The following is a 25328-nucleotide window of genomic DNA, read 5'->3' as shown; positions in this document are numbered from 1 at the left end:
CCATCAAGTTCTGCTTTTCAGACAACTCGCCTCAGGCCCTTGGCCGGATGTACCCAAGACTGAGAACTTGTAATTCTCCAGCAGAGGAAGAAGGTTCCCGATAAAGGCTTTATGGTGTTACCACCTCATGGGCACTTTGGGATTCTTCATTGAAAGGGCCCTGGAAACCATATGATTATGGGTCACTGCTTTCCTAAATACTGACGCATTTTCCTTCACGCTGATGGAGAGGATGCTGAAGGCGAGGTTGGGAATCGCTACCCCACATCACTGAGCCTGGCTCCGTGCAGATCCAGCTTCATCCCCCCTTTCTTTCCTTCTGCTACCTTTGTGGGAAGCGCATCATGGCAGGTAGAAATCCTTCCATGTCCTTGGGTAGACTTGGCACCAAACACGCCGGAGATTTTCAAGCTCTCCAGCAGCAGAGACCCGGGCTGTCACCCGGGAAGCTGCACCTGGACTGGACCCATTTGTACCAATGGCACTGAGTCCTGCCCTATCTGCACAGCCCTAAAAATAGCTCTCAATTAACATTGCATTTCAAGAATTGGAAAATTTCCCAGAAGTCCATTCTTTTCTCCTTTTTCTATTTCATTACATTTTGCAGTAATAATACACAAGCCTGCAGAAAACATGACGGGTAATGAAAAAATGTAATTAATATAAGCAGTGTAAAGCGTGTTTTTTTTCTCTGTTGTCCTTGCAGAAAATTGCTGCTCTAAACCAAGCAGGATGTGAAAATGCATAAAACCCCCCTTTAATCTGCCGTGGTTTGTAAATATCTTATGCAAAACAGTTAAGTCAACTGTCAGATTTTTTTCTGTCATAAGTCACATATTCCTGTAATTTTTTTTTTTCCTACAGGACAAATGGAGGGATTTGGAAAACTGTTTTGAGGGGGAGAAATGGAATCGATGGCAAGGATTTTCAACCACAGACCCGAAAACAGGAAGACCCTGATTTTTGGGCGGCAGCTCTGTCCACCGATTCAGCGAGAGAGCGGTGAGTGTGCCGCCTGTCGGCTCTGGTTCAACATTTGGGAGAAGTAAGCGCTCTGGCCACTATTTCACCCCGATATAGCCCATGCCATTAATCGGCCTAGAGTGGCAGAGGCAGAGGCAGAGGCAGAGAGGCCGTGGGCTCTGGCGCCGTTCCTCAGACCGCAGTTTGCTTATCTGGGCCACCAGCAGCATCCACAAGAGTGTGGCTAGAAGGTCACAACAGCATTTTGAAGCTGAAACACGACACATTTTCCCCCAAACAGCTTCCAAGGCCAGAGAAGAAAATGCTAATGATTTGTTTTCATTTGTTCTTTTAAAAGAAATTTTTTTCAACTGCAGCTGACATACATGATAGGTTATTTTTTATTTCCATCTCGTCCTGGGTCCTAAACGGCTCTGCAATGGCCCCGGGATGTGTGAACTTTCAGATTTCCCCTGGGGATGGCTGGCCTCGGCCCTCTGCTCATCCGGGCTCCCTGGTGAAAGTGGGTTCCCCAGCCCAGAAGCCCTGCCTGTCTCCTGTGCGTTCTGGGAAGCTGTTTGGAGCCCAGATGTAGGAAATGAAATAATCCACGCTCCCACGGTCACCAAGGGCCCATCTGGCACCCAGGAACCCCGCGTGATGAGAGCACATGGGCGTGAGCTCGTTCTCGTTGCGGCAGTTCACAAACAACCGCTCCCGCTGGGGAACGAGGGCTTGGGGACGGTGACAGGCATTCGCCACCCCTCCCTTTCTGCAGGCTCCTCCACACACGCACCCTTTACCTTTTCAAAACCCAGGGCCAGGGAGAGAAGCGGAGGGAGCCCCGCCTTCCCAGGGGCAACATTCCCCCCAAAGGTCCATTTCCAGCTCAGCCTGTCCCCACGGTCGCCATCTGCCGCCGCAGGACCCACAGGCGTCGGGGAGAGGGGCACCTTGCTCCCTTCCCGCACAGCCCCCCGAAAGGACGCAGCAGCAGCAGGACGGCGGGGGGGGGGGGGGGGAGTTTGTAAATCACGCAACCGCTGCCTCGCTTTCTAGTCCTGAAACCCAATTCACAGGCGACCCTAATAAAGGACCTCAACGTGTTTCCCTTTTAAGCGTTTGTGCCAAAGTGGGAGCCACAGAAGCTCAGTCAAGGGGGTGCGTGCGGCTGGAGAGCAGCTGGGCCGAGGGCGGGCGTGTGAAGAGGAAGGGGCCCCCCACACGTGCTCCATGTGACATTCAAGCCGCGGTGACACGAATGAGCCAGGCAGCCAAGGATGCTGAGGCTGCTGGCAGGGGGAACGCTCGCAGCAGCTCCCCTTGGTATCTTCGGATCTGGCTCCATTGCCTCTAAAACACAGGCTTCCAACAGACCCACGTCCAAGGACAAGAGCGAGACCCTGATGGAGCCACTCTGGCAGGACGCTGCGAAGAAGCCCGGCGACAGGGATGGGCTTAGAACAAAGAGCGCTTAAGTCCTGTGCTGAGGTGTGTCATCCCAGCCTGAAGATGAGGGGGAAGAAATCGCTGTGGACGTTTGAGCTGATGTCGAGCCCAACTGGAATCCAAACATCAGGTCGCGTGACCCTTCTTCCCCGAGAGCACGCTGGGCTCCGCCCAAGGAGACCCTTGCGAGGCAGCGAGCTGTCTCGGCCCCTGGACAGAAGGATCGGGGGACACAGGCACAGCCCATCCCTGGCCGCTGCTGACCAGGTGGCTCGTGGGAGACGAGCCGCCTGGCCCGTGTCTCCGAGGCGTGAGTAGAGGCTCTGGACGCACAAGGAAGGAAGAGGAGGCAGAAGCGAGGGGCCTCTCCTCCGGGACTGGCCTCGGCTCTCGGGCTCCTGCCGTCCCGGGGACGGGCTCTGCTTGTCGGCCAGGGAATCCGAGGCGCCCAGTGGGTAGCACCCCGCGATGTTTGTAAATATGCGAAACCATTTACAATATCACAGCTTTTCATTTGGAAAAAGCCACTTAGGCAGCGCTGACTACTGACCCGTGGTATGTAAATGACAGAAAAGCAGAAATTAGTATTTGGGTCAACTCGTGTATTTTTCAACCATGAAATGAAAATCTCAGTGTTCACATTCCAATTCATCCACGAAGGCATCGCGGTGCTGTTCGTTGCCTATTGTGTGAATTTATTATCGTCTCAGGTTTTCAGAGCTGCCCGGAAGGTACAGAGCTGCTCTCAAGGCAATGGGAAGAGGGAGCAGAGCCTCTGGGCCAGCTGCTCTCCTGAAGGGCTTTCTGCTTTCGTTGAGGACGGAGGCAGTCATTCTGAAGGAGATTCAAGTGTTTCAAATGTGGCATCGGCCTATCACTTCCTTTTCTTTGGCGTTCCTAAGACTGTAACAATGGGTCAGGTGATTGGACGGCCATGACAAGTTCCTAGGTGCCACTGGGGACACAGAAGTATCCTGAAGGACCTTTGCCTTCAAGGTTGAAGCAAAAGAAACTCACTACGAAAAAGGTGCAAGAACTCAGAGGGAGGCTTCTCGGAGGAGGTGAGGTTTAAGGTGATTCTGAAGGGCCGTTAGAACTTAATCAGTGAAAGGAAGGAGAAGAGTCCTTTGAGGTGGAAGCAGGTCACAGAGGATGGGCAGCAGGCCACACAAACCACAGTCACCCTTCACTCAGACAGAAGGCGGCCATGGAAGAGCCCAGACGCAGGAGAAGGTACAGAGGAATCACACAGGTTGGGCTCTTCCCAGCGTGGCGGGCCGCGGGCGCCAGGAGGCCAGTCTGGGCTGCCTAGGTGACGTAGCAGGGTCGGGGAGGAAGGCCTGCAGCTGGGCTGTGGTCGCATGTGTCGGGAGAGAGGGCAGGCGGCTGGGCCCGAGCAAGGGTGCGAGAGGCAGGAAATGCAGTGTCAGGGCTGTGTCCCCAGACCATGTGCAGGGCCACTTACTGTCACCCCTGCATTCAGTGGTTTTAAAGAGGACATGGGTCTGTGATGCAGAGAGTGAGTGGCGCAGGGCGATGCTGGTGGTTTTGCCTTCTAATCTCACTCACTGGCAAGAGGGAACTTTCGGGATTTCCACCGTGCAGCTCAGCCCCTTCTTGTAACCTGGGCAGCGTAGCCCCGAGATGGGGTAGTGCCGAGACCTGTGGCTCCGTTCAGCGCTGGCCCTTGGGTCTGGGGTGTGCCAGCCCCTCGGACAGACACTCAGGCGAACTTTCAGTGGGGGTTCCAAGGTCGGAAGAGATCTTCTGCCCGGAGGGGATCTGAGTGCAGGACGGGTGTGAGCAGGGGTGGTTGGACCAAGACTCCCGATGGCAGTAATCCTGCCGCCTGCAGAGTGCCTCGGAAATCCCTGGGAACACTCTTGAGATGCCACCAAACTGGGTGGGAGCCAAAGATGCCAGGCCTCCCCTGTTCGCAGGCCGGTCCCACACAAGGCAGAGTCACGAGGCACCTCACACGGGTGTGTGCTTCCAGGCTTTCCTCTGGGCAAACCTGTTTATAACCCTCTAAACCTCAAACCTAACTGCAATGTGCATATTGTGTTGCCTGATTTTAACACGTCCCACATTTTCCATGAATTTACAACTACCACGTATATTAAGGAGAGATTTTATTTTGTTTTGTTCAGAACTTTGCCAAGAATTGGGCACGGAGAAAATCACAGTGCTGGCAGCAGAGCTGCTCTGAGTGGCATTCACGCTGTCTTTCCACACATAGACGCAAAGCCTTGGATGACTTTTTCGAGATTTCCATATGCACCTGCTTAGATACACATTATTTTATTACGAATGACTTCCCTCTTGTTTCTCCTTTATATTGTATTTAGGGCATTATGTCGGTGTTTTAAAAGTACGTGTCTAGGTAATATACTGTGTATACACCATTCGCAGCCATTCCCCAGGATCTTCGGGGATTGTTTTCAGGACCCCCGTGGATATAAAAATCCGTGGGTGCTCAAGTCCTTTATATAAAATGACATCGTATTTGCGTATAACCTATGCACACCCTCCCATGTACTTTAAATCATCTCTAGATTACTTATCATACCTAATACAATGTAAATGCTATGTAAATAGTTGTAAATACAATGTAAATGCTATGTAAATAGTTGCTGGTGTGTGGCAAATTCAAGTGTTGCTTTTTGGAACTTTCTGGAACTTTTTAAAACTAATACTTTCCACCCAGGGTTGGTTGATTCCTTGGCTATAGAATGCTCAGATGCTGAGGCACCATGGTATACTTGCTCTAAATTTTATCTCGGGATAGGAAAGGGGGGTTAAAATATTTGTTCTAAAAAGAAGATGTTGGGTCTGATGGAGTTTGAAACACAAGGAATTCACAGGTGACGCCTTACAAGTAACCATCTTTCATTATTTTTTATGCTGCGTCAGTTAATGGATCTGTACTGAACCCCGATGGGAAGCCTACAGTGGTTCAAGCCCCATCTGGGCCATAGACAGAAAGAAGTACCCATCGCAGATGCTCTTCCGAATAGTGTGCGTCACGTGTCGGCCCCGTCTGGCTTGGCCACTGACCACTGGCTGGGCTAGGCCAGAGCAGAGTGGGTCAAGCAGGATATTCCGGAGGTTGCAGTACTGGCGAATCATTGTGAATAGGGCCCCAGATGACTGATTCAGCAGTGGGAGCCTGAGAGCCCTGGAAGTTCTAGCAGGCAGACCTGTCAGCATCAGTAACAAGTGGATGCAGAGCTTGCAGCCCAAGCAGCCGCTGGGCCGGAGATGGAGGTCCACTCTGACAGAGGGCCAGGCAGGAGCGAGGCCTGCCTCAAAGGACCACCGCGGGGGCCTGGAAACAGAGGAACAAAGCCTGGAGCCCGTCCCCAGGCCAGGGTGGGTCTTAGGGTTGAAGTTTGCCGCTGGAGGTTGAGGTTCAGGGCAGACCAGCCACGAGGGGGTCTCTGTGTTGAGTCGATGCTGGGGTTAGAGCAGCTTAGTATGTTTTTCTGCCAGTGCCATTGGATTCACCTGCTGGGTTTTGAGGAGGAACCAGAAGTGGTGGCTGGGGGCTGCCTTGCACCTCACACTCGGTTTTGTGACCGGATTGGAAGAACCGAAGTATAAATATGTTAACGGATGAGTCAACTGGACATTCACTAGCAGAGGGCATGCGCCCCAGTTCAAGAGTCCCTGAAAACCCTGCCTTGTCTCCTCTGGATCGAAGGGGCACCTCGGCATTGGGGCAGTTTCTGAAAGTTGCCCCGAAGGGCCAGAGCCAACCTGTGAGGCGCCGTTGAACTCATTCATCCAGCAAATGCTTCGCAAATCCTTGCTGTGTGACGGGCGCTGAGAATAAAGAGAGACACTGACAGTGGTGGCTCAGATGACCGAGTCGCCTGGGGTTCAGAGGGTTAGGATGGGCAGCTCTCCGCCCAGGACTTGGGAGACATCCTGGAGCCGGTGGGGCATATGCCCAGGGGCCATGTTAAGGAGGTTCTCTCTGCCACCCGAGCTGCAGCCCATCCCGCATCGGTTCTGCAGGACATACTTGCCACCTGCTGTAAGGCTCCACCTTAAAGGAAACTAACACTATAATAAACAACCCTCAAGAGGGAGGGGTTGGCCAACTTTTGCTCTAAAGATCCACGTAGTAAATATTGCAGTTGTGTCCTGAAATGGAATTCTTGTTTTGATTTTTTTTCAGCCGTCTAAACATGAAAAATCCATTTTTAGCTTGTGGGCCGTAATTGGTGTGCTGGCTGCCATGTGCTGGAGATCCAGGTCTGCAGAGTTCCTTTTGTTGGGAGCTCCCTGGTGGCTCGGCGGGTTAAGGATCTGGCATTGTCACTGCTGTGGCTCTGGTGTGATGGAGGTTTGATCCCTGGCCTGGGAAATTCTTCTTGCTGCAGGGGCAGCAGAAAAAAAACAAAACAAAACAAAAAACGAAAACAAATTCACACAGTTCCTTCTGTCCAGAGACCAAGAACACATTCAGCCCTGTTGGCGAATGATAAGTGATATTTATGAGCCGTAATGTTTTGCAGGACACTAAACATCGTTTGGTGTCACATATAATCCCACCTGCCCTCCAAACGCTGCTCCCAGAGCAGGTAAACCCTGTGACCACTACTCCTCGTTTCCTAGCAGCTCGGGAACATTCAGCCATGGCATTAAGCCGCAGAGCCCCAAAAACCAGAGGGACACTGGCTCTCGGTCTTTTGATTCCAGGGCTTGTCCTTGATCTCCGACTCCTTTGAACGACTATTCGACCAAATTATTCACAGCTTTCACAGGGCACTCTGGTGTTCAGTCCGAGTGCATTTTGAAAGTACGGGCTTAAAAGCAAACAGACAAGCATCGGATATATGCTCTGAATTATGCCCGTGTTGCTGGGGAAGAGGGTTATCCAGACTCTTCCACGTCCAGGCTCGGTTCTAAGTGCTGGGGACTCACCACTGACGTCAGCAGATGCAATCCTGCTCTAAGGAATGGTTCAGAGTCCAGGGAAAATTATTCTGATGGTGATGACACCACAGGAGGAGGCGTAGCAGCTGCCTAAACGCCTGGGAGCATGCTCAGAGTTACACATGTTTTGTTGAGAATATTCAAAACAGTGCCCTCAAGTGGGTCTTATTTTCCCGATTGTCGAAATATTGGGGTACCAGTGGCTCTCGAATGGAACTCACTTTGCTGGGAAAGCAATGCTCGGAGGACATAGAGAGCAGGTGGTTTGCATTGGGGTCTGTAGAGCCCGGAGTCTGAGGCCTTCCACTTTGTGCTGAAGCACAACCCCGGGCCTTGGCCGGCTGACCATCTGGACACATGCCCACCTTTCTGTGCCTGGCGATTGAAGGCAGAGTCCCTCTCGTAGTGTGTTCTGAGGTGCTTATGAGGCGAGGCAGCCCTCGGTCGTGAGGGTTTTGCTCTGTGACGGCTGCGACCGCCCTGCCGGTGCCACGTAAAGCTGTTTCCTAAAGCTCATGACTCTGGAGTAATTGCCTTGCGGGTTACGATTCATCCACGTTCAGAGGGTGCTGATGCGCAGTCGGGCGATTTGGAGGTGTGGGCATCTGGGGGGCACTGAGTTTACTTTAAAAACCCTTCGGAAAGAGAGGGCAGCTGAGCACAAACGCACTGCTTGGACTCCGTTGCTTCCCCAGCGCGATCCTCCCGCCCCTTCATGCAGCAGGCGGCCGCCGAGACGCTCCAGCAGCATCGGTAACTCTCATGGACTTGCATGAAGGAGGCAGCACAGAAGCTTCGGGGTCCCAGGACCTTTCTGTGGCTCCTCAGCTCGTTGCGGGACAGGTGCACAGGGACCCTTTTCTTTTTCCTTCAGTCCTTGGGAAATTACCCAACCTTAAGTGGGGAGAGGGACCTCGGAGGCTTAACTTTAAATTTCCCAAGTTTTCTGTGATTGAGACTTTGGCAGAAAATAGATTCTACGGAGTTCCCGTCGTGGCGCAGTGGTTAACGAATCCGACTGGGAACCATGAGGTGGAGGGTTCGATCCCTGGCCTTGCTCAGTGGTTAAGGATCCGTCGTTGCCGTGAGCTGTGGTGTAGGTCGCAGATGCGGCTCGGATCCTGCGTTGCTGTGGCTGTGGTGTAGGCCGGTGGCTACAGCTCCGATTCGACCCCTAGCCTGGGAACCTCCATATGCCAAGGGAACGGCCCTAGAAAAGGCAAAAAGACAAAAAAAGAAAATAGATTTTACTTTTTGCATTAGAAGGAGTATTGAATAACACGTCAATGGCGTTTCCTTACAAGTTCATTATCTAAAGGACTTCATTATTGCATACATTACTTTTTCAAAGTTAATTTCAATTTTTTTAAAAAAGATGAAACCAGTGTTTTCGGTGTGCCATTAGGAAAGCTCAGTGATCACACATAATAACAATGTATTAAAAGCCAAACAGAAAAGAAGCCGTTTTAAAAAACCCATAACTCAACAGACTGAAAAAATGACAGACTAGCCATTCATGCAAATTAGCGGACTCACATTTATCAGAGAAAATATTCCATAGCGTTAACAACACTGTCATTTCAGAAAAATTAAATGGGGCCAGAACCACACGTTTATTTTTACTGCATTCATTAGTCATTTACTTGTTCCTTTTCTGCTTTCTTCTTTCTTTTTTTTTGAATTGTAAGTTTTGGATTTAAAGTTCAGTAGAGGAAGAAGCAGATGATTTTCCCATTTTAGTGACCCTGTGGTTAGCAGCAATAAAGCAACAGGAACAAATCTGGCTTGAAACGTGTCCAAACCCACATCTCCCAGGGAGCACGAAAGGCGAAAACGTAGGATGAGCAGCGGATATTAACATGAGTAATCTTGGAAATCTAAATATTAAACATATGTCAAAGATTATCAAACGCACATCCACGTGTCTTATGGAGACGGCTTTCATCCGAGGAGCCCGGCCCGTTTCGATGCGCACGAGCTCGCTCTCGAGCCCCGAAGGCCTCCTCAAAGCTTGGCTTATCCAGCGAGGACAGCGTGGTTTTGCAGATGGGTGCTGGGGAAGCAATAACTCCTCAGCTCCCACACCTTCCAGAAAGACAGGCTGCTTCATCCCTACCCCCACCTGGAGACAACCTCATCCCCATCCAAGCTGATTAAGTTACTTGCCCAGGACGCTGCGCGGTTCAGGACAATTCCTGGGGTCTTTTGTGTTCTGATGCTGAAGTCACTAGGACCCAGGTTCAACTGCGTCTACAGCCTTCGTTTCATAGCAATTCCAGAGAAGACTATTCCAGAAGAGATCCTGGGGACTGCCGCGTCTTACCTCCTGGGTGCCGTGTCAGGGCTGTGACAATTCGTCCTGTCCATCAGTAACATGTGCCCATAGCACCTGGTGTCTTTCCCCCCGAGACTGTATACTGGGGAAACTGAAATTACGTGTTGGAAAAATACTTCAAGATGTACCGTTATCATAGGACCTAGCCTCATTTTTCTTCCTGGGTGTATATTGGCTGTTGAGCAGTATTGTTTTATAAAATCTCTCGGAGCGGCATGCCCTCACTTTTTCTTAGCCTCTGTCTTGTCATCTGTAAGTTGTGAAAGAAAAGCTGACTCAGCATTTCACAATGAGCTCATGTTGATGCGAAGGCTTCGTAAACTCTAGGCCTCTCTACAAATGGGGGATATTGTCATGACCTAAAAGGCACCTCTGCCAGAAAGAGGCCCCTGAGTGTCAGTGGTGCACTGAAATACAATTTCGTCTCCTTGTCATCAGGTCACCGAGCTACCTGTGTCCCCTGCGCATGCGGCTCAGGAGGCAGGCTGAGGCAGAGCCTGAACTCGTAACGTGGTGATGCTGCTCTCCGGGGGTCTGGCGCCCAGCAGGTACTGAATGCACGTGTTCTGTTTGTTTGTTTGTTTTTGGTTTTCAAGGCTGTGGCCTCAGCAAGGGGAAGTTCCTGGGCCAGGGATCGAACCTGTGCCGCAGCAGAGACAACACCAGATCCTCATCGACCCTGGTGTCACTGAACTGAGCTGTGCGGAGCCAAAGGGGCTTGGAGTGAACCAGGCGAGTGAACGCAAGATCAAGGGCCGACTTCTCTGAACCTCTCCAGGGAGGTGGTGAGAGGGGCAGTGTCCGGGGCACCCGTGGGAGAGGGCTGGTTGGCCGAGAGCAGGGGAGGAAGCAGCCATGGTCCACAGAGGGAAGAGCGCCCAGAGTCCCCGCAAACTGGAGGGCTTCCCTCCCCTGCTTCTCCAAGCATCTTTCACCGCCTGGAAAAGGAGCCGTCAGCCTTTTCTCACCTGATGCCCGCAGGCTTTTCCTCATTCTGCGAGGTGAGGAAGCCGGGATTCTTCGGGGAACAGCGTGGATTCCCCAGCTCTGTCCTTGGGGGAATTCGCAGGAGCCGTGGAAGGCGGTCTGCACTGGGAGCTCGGTGAGGACTGGGGAGGGATGGCGTTTTGGGGAAAGATCTGAAATGTGTCAACCGTGGGTAGAAGATTTGCTGACTGAGTTTGTTCTTAAACCAAAGGGTCCCGTTTGATCGTTAAAATAAAACATCACTTATGATAAAAAATATGATCCTGTAGGAGTTCCTGCTGTGGCTCAGGGGTAACCAGTCTGACTAGTGTCCATGAGGAGGGGGTTCCATCCCTGGCCTTGCTCAGTGGGTTAAGGATGCAGTGTTGCCATGAGCTGTGGTGCAGGCGCAGACATGGCTCAGATCCCACTCGGCTGTGGCTGTGGTGGAGGCCGGCAGCTGCAGCTCTGATTCACCCCTAGCCTGGGAACCTCCATATGTGGTAAGTGTGGCCCTAAAAAACAGTCATAATGAACCTGTTAATTTCTCTCTTTGGACACAGTACGTTCTTCTAGACCACATTTCGAGAACTGAAGAAAAATGTATTCTCAAATGATTTGACCTGCTTTTGTCTTTGTGTCCCAAATACTATGACTCGATTCTCCCCAAACAGGTTTGATCCCCCCGCCCCCCCTTGGAATAGGAACTGTGGTTATCAGCCAAGGAATCTCAGACCGGAAACATGCTCTCATTTCAAGTGTTCAGTGAGAGCTGGGGCTTCCTTGCGCCTGAGTTACGGAGGCCGAGGTTACACCCAGCCTGCCCTCCCCTCTTCCTGCCCACTTATCTGTCTCCCATCTTCGTCTTTATCTTTAACCTACATCTCACAAGCTGCGCATGCGAGACTCTCCGTCTCTCACAGCATCATCTACTGGTAGCAACGCAACCAGATCTGGGGCTGCAGCCGCTGCCTGCACCATTTCCCGCTGGACTAAGGGACCCTCGCTCTGAAAGAAAAGCCTCAATGCAAAAATCGCACTTCACCTGCTCCATAGTAATTTCCTTTTCATCCTTTTCCCAGCCACTGTCTCAGATACACATGGGAAGCTTTGCTTTGGGTTCTAAGCTGCCAGAAATTGAAGAAGGAAAAGAGACCTCGCAGAAGATCTAGATTCGAGGTCTTTGAGATAGAACTTGACTCTTGAATGGGTTCAAGTGAGCGTAGCAAAACCTCGTGAAAGTTGCTAAGCGTGATGGAGGAGCAGCGCTCAAAGCCTTGGATGCTCGCTCACCTCTGGGGTGAAGTATTAGCTGGAAAAGAAAGAATGTGTCTAGACTGAAACTCTAGTGATGTACATTGTCAGAGAATGGAGGTGTGCAAATGAAAATATTTATAAAATAATGATTTAAACATATCACACCCAACTCTTAACTGATCAAAGCCTTGAGGTCTGTTTGTAGTGAGTAACATTTTAACGAAAATGATTCACTTGTCGTTTGCATTTTTGTGGACATAAATTTACGGGAATCAGCCCGAAGAGCAAACGGCAGCCAATTGGAAAGTCAGCACGTTCACTGCTATTTAGTTTATTAAAAAATGTGTTTAATCCTTTAGAGACCCCATATGAAGAGTATCTTGGCCAGCTACAGGCATACATCTTTTCATTTGGGGCTTGATTGCTGTCATCCAAGTATTTCAGGACCATTGAGCAACTACGGTTGGATTGGATCTTTAGGATCTCAGAAGCTGGGAAGAATATTAGAGGTGATCGGGTCCAGTGCTTTTCAAACTCTCCTGATGATAGCAATTCCTGGTCCTTATTACAGACCTACTGAATTTGACTCTCCAGGGATGGGGCCTCCCTCGGAAACGGGGCTTAAACAGTGTGGTGTTGTGATCCTCGGGACAGTTTGAAACGAACTGAATCTACTGGTTCTCAGCCCCGGCTATGTATCAGAACTGTCTGTAGAGGTTGGCGAAAAAACAGAAGGCTGGGTAGTGTACTGGCTATTTTGAAAGCCATGTACACTGTTGGTCTCTAGGCTGGAATTTAATTAAGACCACGGGGCTTCGTATCCGTTACTGTTATTATTGGCATCATTATTTCACAATTACTGTCATCCGCACTACAAAAGATAACTTTCGGGTAGTGACACACAGTCTTATGAAGTCTTTCTACGTCTCTTGTTCGCACAGCAGTCTGTGAACTTGTGCGGCTATTTTTCATGTATGGATGGAACAGTGAGGTTCAGAGTGTTGCTTGCAATTGTATGTGTGACATTCGGTCAAGCGAGACGAACACAGGCCTTCTGCCTCCGAGTCTGGAGCATTTTCTATGCCTGACTGTGTCCCCCAAAAGTGAGGGCTGCCCTCCTGCCCTTTAGCAAGGGGGTGAAGTAAGGCAGGGCATTGGCATTTCTTACTGAGTTATAGGTGAGGTCCTTGCACCCCTTTATTCCAGTGTCTTGAGATCTTTATCAATCCCTCCCTGATCTATCAGCATATCGGCTGCCTTGGATGGTTTGTATGATCCACGAATTGACTGAGCAAGTCTCTGTGTCCTGATCCACATTACTAAAACCTTTGATGAGACCACACGCCAACACCGGCGTGTTTCTGGGAGCGCGTCCCCGGGTTAGCATTAAAACAGTAATTAACACGCTGGCGACCACTTTTCAACCAGCTGCAGTTCCATGTCCCTGTGCCATCTTCCTGCTCACACGTGCCAATCTTGACATTCAAAGGGTCCTGCAAGCCCTGGTTAAACGTGTGCCGACGTTCTGATGCACATTCTGTCCTCGGAATCCCCTTGATCCACCCAACAGAAAACGGTCACCTTTCCACTGAGTGGACCATTTTACCTGCCGCGAAGGTCCAGTCACTTCATTATTTAGAGGAAAACCCTCAAGGTGTCCCTTTAGGTCTTAAAGGGCCCCGTGGGAGCCCCACCCTTCAAGATCCAGCTCAGATGTCACCTCTTCCAGGAAGCCCTTTTTGATCCTTCAGGCAGACTCAGCCACCCCCTTTGCTCCGCCCCAGACTGCTCATCGTTTCTCTGGTGTCACCCTCACCGCATCACCTTATACTTACGTGTGCTTTCTTTGTTTGCATTTGCCAAGGCAAGGACTGCACCTTATTCATCTTGGAAGTCTTCCACAGCATCTAATACAGTGATTGGTGTAAGTTACAATAAATATCAGCCGAATGAATGACTCTGTGATTGAACACAGGCATGGGTGTGAAATAAAGTTTTCTTGCAAAGTTTTTATTAAGGGACATGAACCAGAGTCTCCATTCCATTTCATTTGGGCTTTGGCACTTCTTATTGAAGAAATCCAGGAACAATGGACAGAGCCTGATCAAGAAAGTCCAGCATTCATCTACTCCTTGAAAAGGTAGGATTCATCTTTCGCCCCTGGAGAGCAGCCGTAGTGTTAAGATTAATCTTAACTCTCTTCGTAGCCTATAAAACAAAACTAATTGCAGAATTCAAAGCTTTAGAGCATTTTTAGGTGGCTTGATGGGAAAGCATTGAAATAAATACAAACATTTAGATAAAGCAACCATTTTAATAGTATTAACTCTGCCAATTAATCTTAATGGAAGAGCCGCCCAATTAGCTCAATCGCTAATAGTTTTATCAAGCAGAGGTTGGTAATTTAAAGCAAACAAATTCTAATTTTATCCACTTGCACACCAAGATATTTAAAGGATAACAGGGGATCCAATAAAGAGTATTGCTCAAGAAGAGCTATATTTAAATCTCTTAATGGCTATAGCGTAGAGTTACCCCAATTAGTCAGGAAACTCAAGCAGTCAGTAAATTCTTTCAAGGCTCCCGTAATTTGGGGTAAAAATAAATGAGATACAACAAAGGTGCTGCTTGTAATCATGAGCATTATTGTTGTGGCATATTTGGAAGATGGAGAGCGCCCGGAGACAGTCAGGGGTGGAAATTTAACTCGCCGAGTCCCTGCGATCGGTCGTGCACTGGCCCTATGCTCTGCTTCACAGTGCAGCGTTTTTGAGCGGCTCTTCATGGAGTCACTGCTCAACTCCCGTTCAGGCCAGCAGGTCAAGGGCAGGTCCATGTGCTCGAAGCCACACCAGAGCCAGACTTTCTCGGTCAAGCCTCCGCAGGGAATTCACGCACGTAATTGGATAATTCAGGACAATCCTCTAAGGACCAGCATGATGTTAGCATTTCTTGCACTGCCCATTTGACTTTTCTCAAGAGCATAGACTTAGAAAAACATCTGCACTGACTGGATATGGGAACTTCACTGTAGCAACCCCGTTGGTTAAGGACAAAGAGCAAATGATCCACCGCCAAGGCCCTTGAAGTCTATTTTCTGCTTGAGTACAAGAGCGCCCTTAAAACTTCAGGAAAAATGATGCTGTTTATCCCACATTCGGGGACTGCCAACCAAGCACTGGGCTCAGATGGACAAACTTTAAAGGAAGAAGAAGAAAATGGAGAGCATCTCTGAAGCATGAGCTCTGCCAGGGCGAGCAGGCAAAGGATTGCTTGTCTGTAGTGACTGTGGTTTGCTGAGCCCCTCGCTTGAGCCAAGCACTGTGTTAATATCTTTATATTCATTATTTCATCAAGCTTCCAATCAATAACGGGGCCTTATCCCTGTTGCATAGATGAGCTTCCTGAGGCTTGCTGGGTGAAGCAGCTTGCCCGCAGCCTGTAGTCTTAGCGCTCAGGATTCAGGCTTTGGGCTCTCTTCCTGCAAAGACCTGGCTCTTTACCTGGATCAATCACTGCCATTGCCGTCCCAGGAGCTGGCACATTGTCAGGGCTTAGGGTTCGTCGCAGGAGGATGAACGACTCCATGTGCTCCAGGGGTGCAGCAAACAAATGCCCTGCCCACTGCCCTGGGGGTTACCTACAGAACGAACCTGACCCAGGCTGCGTCGAAGCGCCTCACCAGAGCCCCGGCTGCTCTGGCGGAGGCCCAGGCACTGCCCCAGGGTCCACACTGAATGAGCTTTGAGACACCTCTGGTTTTCATTTTCCAAGCCTTGCTGCACACAACAAGGGGCCGGGGCCGGCCGCAGAGTCCCAGGCCTGCCCCCGTCTAGGGAGGAGCGGGACGTTGCTGGGAAACCAAAGACATTGGTGATAAGAGTGTCTTGGAGTCAAGCAGCAACTTTTCTCTAAACTGTAAAAAGGCTCGTCAGATCCGCCCGCAGAACGAAGTCTCCAGCAGGATCATTAGATAAAATGTGATTGGTGAGAGAACCTGCTTGGACCTTGTGTTTACCAAGAAGTGAGAGCAAAGACTCGTTGAAAGATCTAAATGCAGCCCCGTTTTAGGGCTGAAGGCAGGATGTGCTGAAAGAACAGTTACCAAGCCAGACACGTGCGCCTGGGCGAGGCCCATCAGTGTCGAGGCAGGCTTTGTCTCTTTAATCCTCTACTCTTTGGTTTAGGTCCCTCTACCTCCCCCCCTCTCTTAGGGAGGTGGCTGTGGAGATGGAGCATCATCTGAGCCTCGGTTGCTTGGTAGCTCCGAGAGCACGGATGGCCACGAACCCCCCTCAAGCCCAGATCGCATGGAAAAAAAGGATCTGTCAGATTGTACACACTCAGTGAGGAGGTTTTTTCCTTTCTAATTTCTACTGTTCTTTACAATTTGCCAAACAGTGTACATGAGCAGTGGACAGGTCCTCAGCAGAACTGGAAGTTTAGCTTGAGAAAGAAAGAGAAAAATAGCAACTGAAAAATCCCAGGAGCCAGCTGGGTTCGGCCCCGGGGTCCCCGAGATGTTTCACAGTAAATTGCACTTGCCTTCAGCAGAGAATGGGGCTGAAACATTGGGCCGGGAGTTGGGATCCCTGGGCTTTTTCCAGCATTGGCCACTATCTCGTGTGTCAGGTTTCCTGGGAATCAGGCTCTAGGACGGAGATTTGCTGCACAGGAGGTTCACCGGCACTCGTTCTCAGCAGCACCTGGGAGTCCTTGAGAGATGCAGGATCAGCCAGAAGATGACGCATGACCTGGCTGTGACAAAAGCCTCAGTGGATCCCACAGGGAGCTCTGCAACTACGCAGGGTCTTTCCGAACTGCCTCGGATGGAGGCAAAGGGTCTTTGAACTGCTGTATCAATCACTCACTGTTTACAGGCTGCCCCAAGGGGTGGGATCGTGGTCCCAGGAGAGGGCAGTGCCCTCAGAGGAACTCAGATGTGACCCCAAAGCAGGGAGCACCTCTCACAGCCAGAAATGAGAGGCTTCGGGAAGGTGGACCTGGGCAGAGCGTCGTAGCATCCACTACAGCTCCTCTCGGGGAAGCACTGCTCTGCTTTGGTCCTCACTGTCCTTCAATCAAACAATGACTTCAACCAATATTACGAACGCCTACTTTGTGTATTGTTTCCTTTGCACGGATCGTCTTCCCCTTACTCAGAGCTACGTGATGAGCTAATACATCAAAATTCTGATAAAATGTCAGTTCCTCTATGGAGCCACTTTTAACTCTCAGGCACAATTTATACTATCTTTTCTATTTCTCTTCCATCAAAGCATTTGATCTAGACCTTCCCTAGGACATTCTGTTGTATTAAAATTCCTGTGGTTGGGGAATTTATTTGTATCTTTTTTTTTTTTTTTTTTTGTCTTTTTGTCTTTTAGGGCCACACCTGTAGCCTATGGAGGTTCCCAGGCTGGGGGTCTAATCGGAGTTGTAGCCACTGACCTAACACCACAGCCACAGCAACATGGAATCTGAGCCCTGTCTGTGACCTACACCACAGCTCATGGCAATGGCTGGATCCTTAACCCACTGAGTGAAGCTAGGGATCAAACCCGAGTCCCCATGGATGCTGGTTGCATTAGCTAACCACTGAGTCACGATGGGATCTCCCTATATTTGTATCTTTTTCTTTTTTTCCCCAACACAAAATTTTAGTGAACAAGTCATTATTTAAAGTCTCTTTGTCTAATATTAGCATGGTTATACCTTCTTTCTTTTGGTATTTGCATGATTGGTTCTTTTAATTATTTTGCTTTCTATTTTTCTATATTATTATATTTTAGATATGTCTCTGAATGACATTTAATTCAGATTAATTGTGTTAATTTGCAGCACAACAATCTTTGTATTTTAACTGGAGCATTTAGGCCATTTATGTCTAATGTAATCACCAATGTATTTAGGTTAAAATCAACCATGTTATTTTGTGCTTTTTCTTTGATTTACCATATCTATGTTCTTTTTTTTTTTTTTTTCCTCATCTTTCTTGGTGTTCTCTGGATTTATTTTTTTCTTTACTACCTATTTATTTCCTCTCTGTTTCTTTGTGAATCCTATGCTTTTTTCCTATTCTTTTAGTGGTTACCCTAGAAGTTACAGCATTCACTCTTCATGTATCAAAATCTAATGTTAATTAACGCTTTTACTCTCTTCTAGAGTAAATACAAGGACTTCAGAGTAATTTAACTCAATTTTCCCTTTGTCTCTAACATAGTTGACAAAATATGATTATGAATTTTAGTATTTTAAGATATTCATATTATAGCTTTAAAGTCAATGTTTATGTTTACTCACATGTTTATCATTTTTTTAGTTCTTTAATCCCTCCTGTATCTCTGATCCTTTAGCCTAGTTTACTGGTTGTGAGTTCTCTCAGTGTTTATTCATCTGGAAATTTCTGTAATTCACTTTCATGCTTGAAGGATATTTTGCTGGGTATAAAATTCTATGGTAGTTTTTGTATTCTATAATGACATTGAAAAGATATTCCCATTTTCTTTTGGTTTTCATCTTTGCCATTAAGCTATTTAACTGTATCTCCTTTGAAGGTAAATCTATCTTTTCTTTTTTTTCTCTAGCTGCTATAAACATTTTTTATTTTTTTCTTTAGTTTTTTGGAATTTCAGAATGATACATTTTGATATATATTTCTTTTTTCTTTATACTACTTGGGGGTCTTAGGTTTTATTAATCTGTCCTGGAAAATTCTGTCATTTCAGCCACAACATTTTAAATATTGTTTTTGCCCCATTTCTTTCTCTTGATTTTATTTCTAAAGCTACAATGAAATGTGTTAGTCCTTTTCTCTATATCCTATCTCTTATCCTCTCTTCATATTTTCTAACTTTTGTCTCTATGCTACGTTGTAGAAAATCTATTCTGACCTGTTTTCCTGCTCAGTAATTCCCTCTTCATCTCTGTCAAATCTACCATTAAACTCATTCAATCAATTCTTAATTTGTTATTATATTTTTTATTTTCAAAACTATGTCATTTTTTTCCATTTTCTTCCTGAAATTTTCAGGTTTAGCTTTTCTTTTTTCTTTGTCTTGTTTAGAGCTTGTATCAAATATTTCCAATATATGAAATCTGTCTTGATCTGTTTCTATTGTCTTGTTGTTTTGACTGGTTCTCACTCATGGTGCCTTGTTTTCTGTGTGCCTCATTTCCTTTCCTTGTGTGCTGTTCAATGTATTGCCAAATTACTTTTAGTAATGCTTTGAGACATAACAGTGATATATAGTTTATCTGAGTCCTAAACTTTGGTAGTCCCTGAGATTTAATTCCTGTTTCTTCTCCCTCAAAGACCTCCAAAGGAAATGCAGTATCCCAATTATTCTTTTTTTTTTTCTGATAGGCAAATGCCCTTTGGGAAAAACAGATTTGAATACAGGAGTTTTATTTTCCTCTGGATTTTGGCTTGGCAATTTCCAATGCTCTGCTTAACTATTTGGTGCATTCAAAGGTTTAGGTTTTTAGAAAACATTTCTAAAATATTTTATTTTACCTTTTTTTCAGAAGAAGGGTTAATCTGAGAAAAACTAGTCTACTATTATAAAACGTAGGATTCTACTTCTTTTATTTTTCTTTTTAGGGCCAAACCTGTGGCATGTGGAAGTTCCTGGGCTAGGGGTCAAAGCAGAGCTACAGCTGCTGGCCTAAGCCACAGCCACAGCAACACCAGATCCACACCACATCTGCAACCTATACCACAACTCATGGCAATGTCAGATCCTTAACCCACTGAGCGAGGCCAGAGAGTGAACCCTCATGGATCCTAGTTGGGTTTGTTAACCATTGAGCCATGAAGGGAACTTTTAGAATTCTACTTTTATATTTTAGTCTTTAGCCCAGTTCTGATCACTCAATATTTGCTGAATAATGACTATGTTAATGGATATGGGCATTGGAATCAAGTTGTACAAACAAGAGTTTACTATCTTCAAGGAACTTAGCATTTATTAGGCAAGGAAATAGAACGAAAACTTTAAATAACAACTACTCTATGATATACGGTTAATACTTTCTTAGTGGAATTATAAATTAATATATTTATTTGGAGAAAAATGTAATAAAAAGACTGGAAACAATCTAAATATCAACAGAGATTGGTTAAATAAGTCATAATATATCATAGAATGGAATACTATGTAGCTATTAAAAAGAAGGAGAGAAGATTTATACATTTTGATATATATATTTATACATTTTGATTATATATGTATATTATGTTATACACACACTTAGAAATTTATAGAGTATCACTGAAAAACTCTACATGGAACTGCTCACAGTGGTTATAACTGAAGAGAGGAACTTGGGCTTGGAGTCAGGGATAAGAAGGAAATTTTTCACTGGGTACTTTTGTGTTCATTCTAGTCTATTCTCTTACCTATTTTTACCATGCACATGTTTTCAACCATTAAACTGGAAAAAGCAGACCCTGCCAGGAAGGTTGTGTGTTAGAAGGTACTCCATGTTGGTGACTGGTTGCCCTCACTGTAGTTTGGTTCAGTTCTGACAAAGTCTCATGACCCTTCCAGAACAGTGTCTTTTTCTGTGAAATAAGGACATGGACCTAGACGATCTCTGAGGCTCTTTCACCTTTAACACGCTCACTTTCATCAGCTAACGTGGAGACACTTTTACGGCAGAAGGACTTCAGTCAGGCAGCATCTTTGAATGTGGCCAAGTATTAGTATTAGATGAAAGTGTTGATTGCTGAGAGCGCAAACCTTCCTTTTGGCTCCCTTTCAAGCATAACCCTGTGCGTTCCCTCAGACAACACAATACAATAGTTGATTTGTTGAGATCTGCAGTGTGAAACTGTGGTTTTTAATATAACTCTACATTTGAAATATTTTAGGCCTGTTTTCCTATAAGATCAGGTGGGCTTAATCTCCAGCAGACTGACCAAATCTTATTACTCTCTATTTACTATATTACAAAAGCTTATTTTGTAAGTGTTTCTATATTTTATGCTCACATAGATCTCAGTGGCCAAAACATTTAACTAAATGGACTATTCCTACAATCTCATTTCCTGGCTGGTCATCTGTGTCAATGATAATAGTAGCATCCACCCCCTGGCTATAATTCTGATTTTTTTTCTTAAAAAGAAAACAATTCTTTAAATGAAAACTATGCTCAGACTAATAATTTAAAACTTTTTAAATTATAAAAGTAATTCAAGTTTACCTTAAAAAATTCAAATAATAGAGAAGAAAGGTTTGAATGTGTCCTTTTCCCTTCTTCAGTCCTACTCCTCAGAGGTAAACACTGTTAGCATGGCATATGCATTTTTACTATAAACACACCACACACACACACACACACACACACCCCACACTCTTTTTCCAGTAGAGGGATTATACTGAACATACTGTTTTATAATTTGTTTTTGTACACAGTAAAATATTGTCCTGGGGTATGTGTAACTCTACCCCATTCCTTAAAGAGATGTACACTATTCAATCACACAGACATATCACTATTTATTTATATAGTATCTTAGCAATGGAAATCCAGATTTAGTTTCCCCTTATATGCTGTGGGAAGCAGTGGTGCACTGAACTTAGACATTTAACTGGAATTTTTGTAAAATATTTTTCTGGAAGTTGTATTTTAGGTTACAAAGGGTTTCCTCCATGCCAGGCGCCATTGTAAACACTTTGAAATACCAGCTTTTTTTCATTCCCATAATAGTATAGATACTGTTATTATCTCGGTTTTGCAGAAGATACACTTGGGTTCAGAGAAGTTAGGTAACTTGCTTGCTGTCTCACAGCTCTAAGTGGTAGAGCCAGGACTGAAACACAGGCTCTCTCAGCTCCTGCGCTCTGGTGCCTCATAGGATGGGTACATTTGGAATTCTGACGGTCATTGCCAACCTGCTCTCCAAAAGGACTATATCATTTTGTATTTTCACCAACTGAATTTGAGTGCTTACTCATTTCTTCATTTCCTTAGCATAAGCTATAGTCTTCAAAACTGTTTTGCCAATTTCTGTTTGAAAAATAGTCTCAAATCATTGTTTTACTTTCCAATTAAGATATTAACATTTGTAAATCTTCACTTTTGTCAGACATTTACCATGATAAAACACATAAAGGAATTCTTCATCATTTCCAGATCACCATATTCAAGAGCAGTGAGGGCCGGCCACACACAGCTGCTTCAGGAAATGCAGATGGCCCGGTGAGCACATGGCTTCCCTGTTTGTAATGCTTTGAAGGTTACTTTCTTTTTCCTTAGGATAAGTTTCTCCCGGGGGACCTGGACGAGCAGAAGGCTTTTAAACTGTCTAGGCTGAACGATTTTTTGAGCAATCCAGAACCTCATTTACAGCGTGATCCTCAGACCCGCCTCACATAGTTTGTGAGAGGGTGTGCCCAGAACAGGTAGGAAAAGCAAAACAGCATTGGACAGTGAGAGGTTTAGCAGAAAGATCTGACCCAACAAGTAGAAACTCTTTTAACGGTTCAATCAAGTTTATTCTCATCACATTCCTCTGGCATGCCCAACAGGCACGTGCGTTGTCAATGAAAACTATTTTCGAACTCACTGATGTTTTTTTGGCAAGAATCGGTTCTTTGAACCATTTCTTCTTAATCATCTATGATTTTTCACTTCTGACAGTGTTATCATCAGCTACGTGTTTAGAAAAGAGCCACACTTCAACCTGAATTCAGTTTTAATCTGTTTCCTTCTTGAGAGTATAATCTGCGAAAAAATTGCCAACCTACTCACAACCGAATTTCAGATCTTCAACATGGTAGAGGGCGAGAAATGGAATTCTTGGAATTCTGCTGTCACCCTTATTCTGTGAGAGCGAATATACACCCACCTCGCCAGTCGTGTCACTGACCTTTCTCCCCCTCTTTGCGGCTCATGGTTTTCTGTTTCTGCAGACATGGTTTGGCTTGTGGCCACATCCACATACGAACTCCACCACCTAATGCCTCCGTGGGGTCCTGCCTCCCAGACACTGTGGTTCTAAGATTGTATCTTCCCAGAGGTGCGGACTCAAACTACCTTCTACGCAGAAGTACTAAAAGCACATGCAGGAGTGGAGGCAGGGGGTCGGTGGATATTATTCCTACACACGGGGGTGAGGGGGCAACGTCGGGCAGGGCTGCGTCTGGCTGTGAGCAGCCTGTGAGTCCGCAGGGGCACCTCGCTGGGCTGCAGCTTCCAGGGCGTTTAATCACAGCGTCACATCAGTTTCCTCCACCGAGAGCTGCCCAGCGCATGGAATCAGCTCCGCCTGTCAAGCCACCCCACCCGCTCCGCATCCAGGGGGCGAGCCCAGGAGCCAGGCCAGCACTGGGAAGAGCGACCGTCCTGGTGACCTCAGGCAGTGGTTCTTCCTGCAGCACCACACCGGCGTTACCTGGGCACTCCTCAGAAACGCCAATCCCTGGCCCACCTCTGTCTCCTGGGGACCCAGAGGTGGGCCCACAAGTTTGAGAATCCACGCTCTAGCTCAAATAGGTCAGAATCTTCCACTTTCTTTTGTTTTCCTCCACGTTTTTATATCCCTTTTGACTCCTCTAATATTTCCTCAACCATGGATTCCCTCTCCAAACACCTTTGAACGGTCCTTGGCCGAGGGCACAGCCATGAGGGCCGTGTGCACCAAGGCTTCGCCACGGGCTCGGTGGCGGGGGCTTGATGTGCAGAGTTGCACAATTTCTGTGGCAGAGAGGCACCTCCTATGGCAGCATGCAGGCTGTTCCCACACGACATCTCTGAACGTCAAGGCAAGAGGAGGGGTGCCCAATCGCGCTCCAGAGGGGCGGGAGTGGCATCAACAGCCTACAGTAGGGACCGATAACCCCGTGGGTATATGGAACTCACTGGGGACTGAGATCGGGTTTACGTGCAAAGCTGGAGTCCTTATTTGCAGGCCATTTACTGAATCATTGAGTACTTTTGATCATTCAGGCGGCTGAAATATTTAGTAGAGAGCCTCGAAGATCACTGGAAATATTCAAAATCAGTTTACAACCGGCATTTCGGGGATGGCACACATGTAATAGATTCAAAACCACAGCCGTCTCTGGTGCCCTTCCTTTCATGCCTGATCAAATTACTTTACTGGGGCGGATGTAAGACCCGAAACAACACGGACTTTGTCTTGTTCGGCATTATGTCGTTATTACTTACGCTCAGCTCTGCCCCCCAAATGCTTGTTAAATTGATAAACTAGTAGTTGGGGGGTAGTACTCAGGCTGCAGAGGAGGGGGCTTAAGCCACAGACCTGGCTTTCTCACAGTTCTGCAGGCCGGAAGTCCAAGGTCAAGGTGTCACCGGGTTGTGTGTCTTCTGAGGCCTCTCTCCTCGGCTGGGGACGGCCACCTTCTTGCTGTTTCTGCGACCCAATCTCCAGTTCCTGCAAGGGCACCAGCGGGGTCAGGGCCATCCTAACAGCTTCATTTAATGTGACGTCTTGGGAGTCCCAATCCCCAAATTCTGAAGTACTAAGGGTCAGGTCCTTACCACGTGAGTTCGAGGGGATTCAATTCGTCCAGAACAAGTACAATCAGAGCTTTTCTGTCTTAAGGCTCGACTAGCTCAATTAAAAAAAAATCAAAACCATATGCCATGGGTGTGGCCCCCAAAAGACAAACAAACAAACCAACAAGCAAACAAACAAATAAATAAAAATTTAAAAAACGTCAAAACCCAAAGAAAACCTCCCAGTTGCAGATGCACAGTCTATCAGACTTTCTCCTCCCTACTCGCCTTGATCGATTCATCAGGAAGTGGATACAATCCCATCGAACGAGTGACGCACTGATTTGATGACTTGCTCCTCCCCCGTCTCCTCCTGACGCAGTCCTGGCACAGGAGCTTTGGTTCCCGCCAAATGAGTTAGAAGAACGGGCGAGACGGAAATGGAATTAGCATGCAGACAGAGGCCAACCAGTCCCTGGAACTTGATCACGTATATGTGTATGTGTGTATATTTATGTGTGTGGGGGCTGTGGAAATAAGGGCTGAGAATTTTATGCAGCACATCCTGGCATTTGAGGGAAGACACCTTTGAAGAGGTTCACCTGTGAAGTAAAGACTCAGCTCTCCCCTTTCTGCGATTATTTTTTGGATTCGATGACTATCAGAACCCCAGGAGGGAAATGCAAAGTCTGTCCAAAACCCCTTCGGAGTGTCTCTTTGCTGGGGAAGGACAGGCTCTAAAGAGCTGAAACTTTGGTTGTGAAATGGCCACAACCATGCCAGTAACTTCTCTCCCTGAAGCCCAGCTTCCATTTTGTTCCCAGTTGGCAATTTGTCTTTTTTTTTTTTTTTTTTTTTTAAGGGCTGCACCTACCGCATGTGGAAGTTCCCAGGCTAGCGGTCAAATTGGAGCCACAGTTGCCGGCCCACACCACAGCCACAGCCA

At 47.1% G+C, this 25328-nt stretch overlaps 1 long non-coding RNA gene across 1 annotated transcript in view; it reads left to right on the top strand.

The window, feature by feature from the left end:
- LOC106510248 overlaps positions 1 to 25010 on the top strand; it is a 48824-nt gene extending 23814 nt beyond the window's left edge. The window contains exons 6-11 of the long non-coding RNA XR_001308601.2: positions 865 to 1002; positions 10130 to 10793; positions 13779 to 13838; positions 13922 to 14054; positions 22055 to 22120; positions 22562 to 25010. This is a non-coding gene — a long non-coding RNA (uncharacterized LOC106510248). The remainder of the gene's footprint in view (positions 1 to 864; positions 1003 to 10129; positions 10794 to 13778; positions 13839 to 13921; positions 14055 to 22054; positions 22121 to 22561) is intronic.

The sequence above is a fragment of the Sus scrofa genome, chromosome 4 (genome assembly GCF_000003025.6).
Source record: "Sus scrofa isolate TJ Tabasco breed Duroc chromosome 4, Sscrofa11.1, whole genome shotgun sequence".
Taxonomy (NCBI): Eukaryota; Metazoa; Chordata; class Mammalia; order Artiodactyla; family Suidae; genus Sus; species Sus scrofa.
This window is presented reverse-complemented; position numbering and strand designations above follow the sequence as displayed.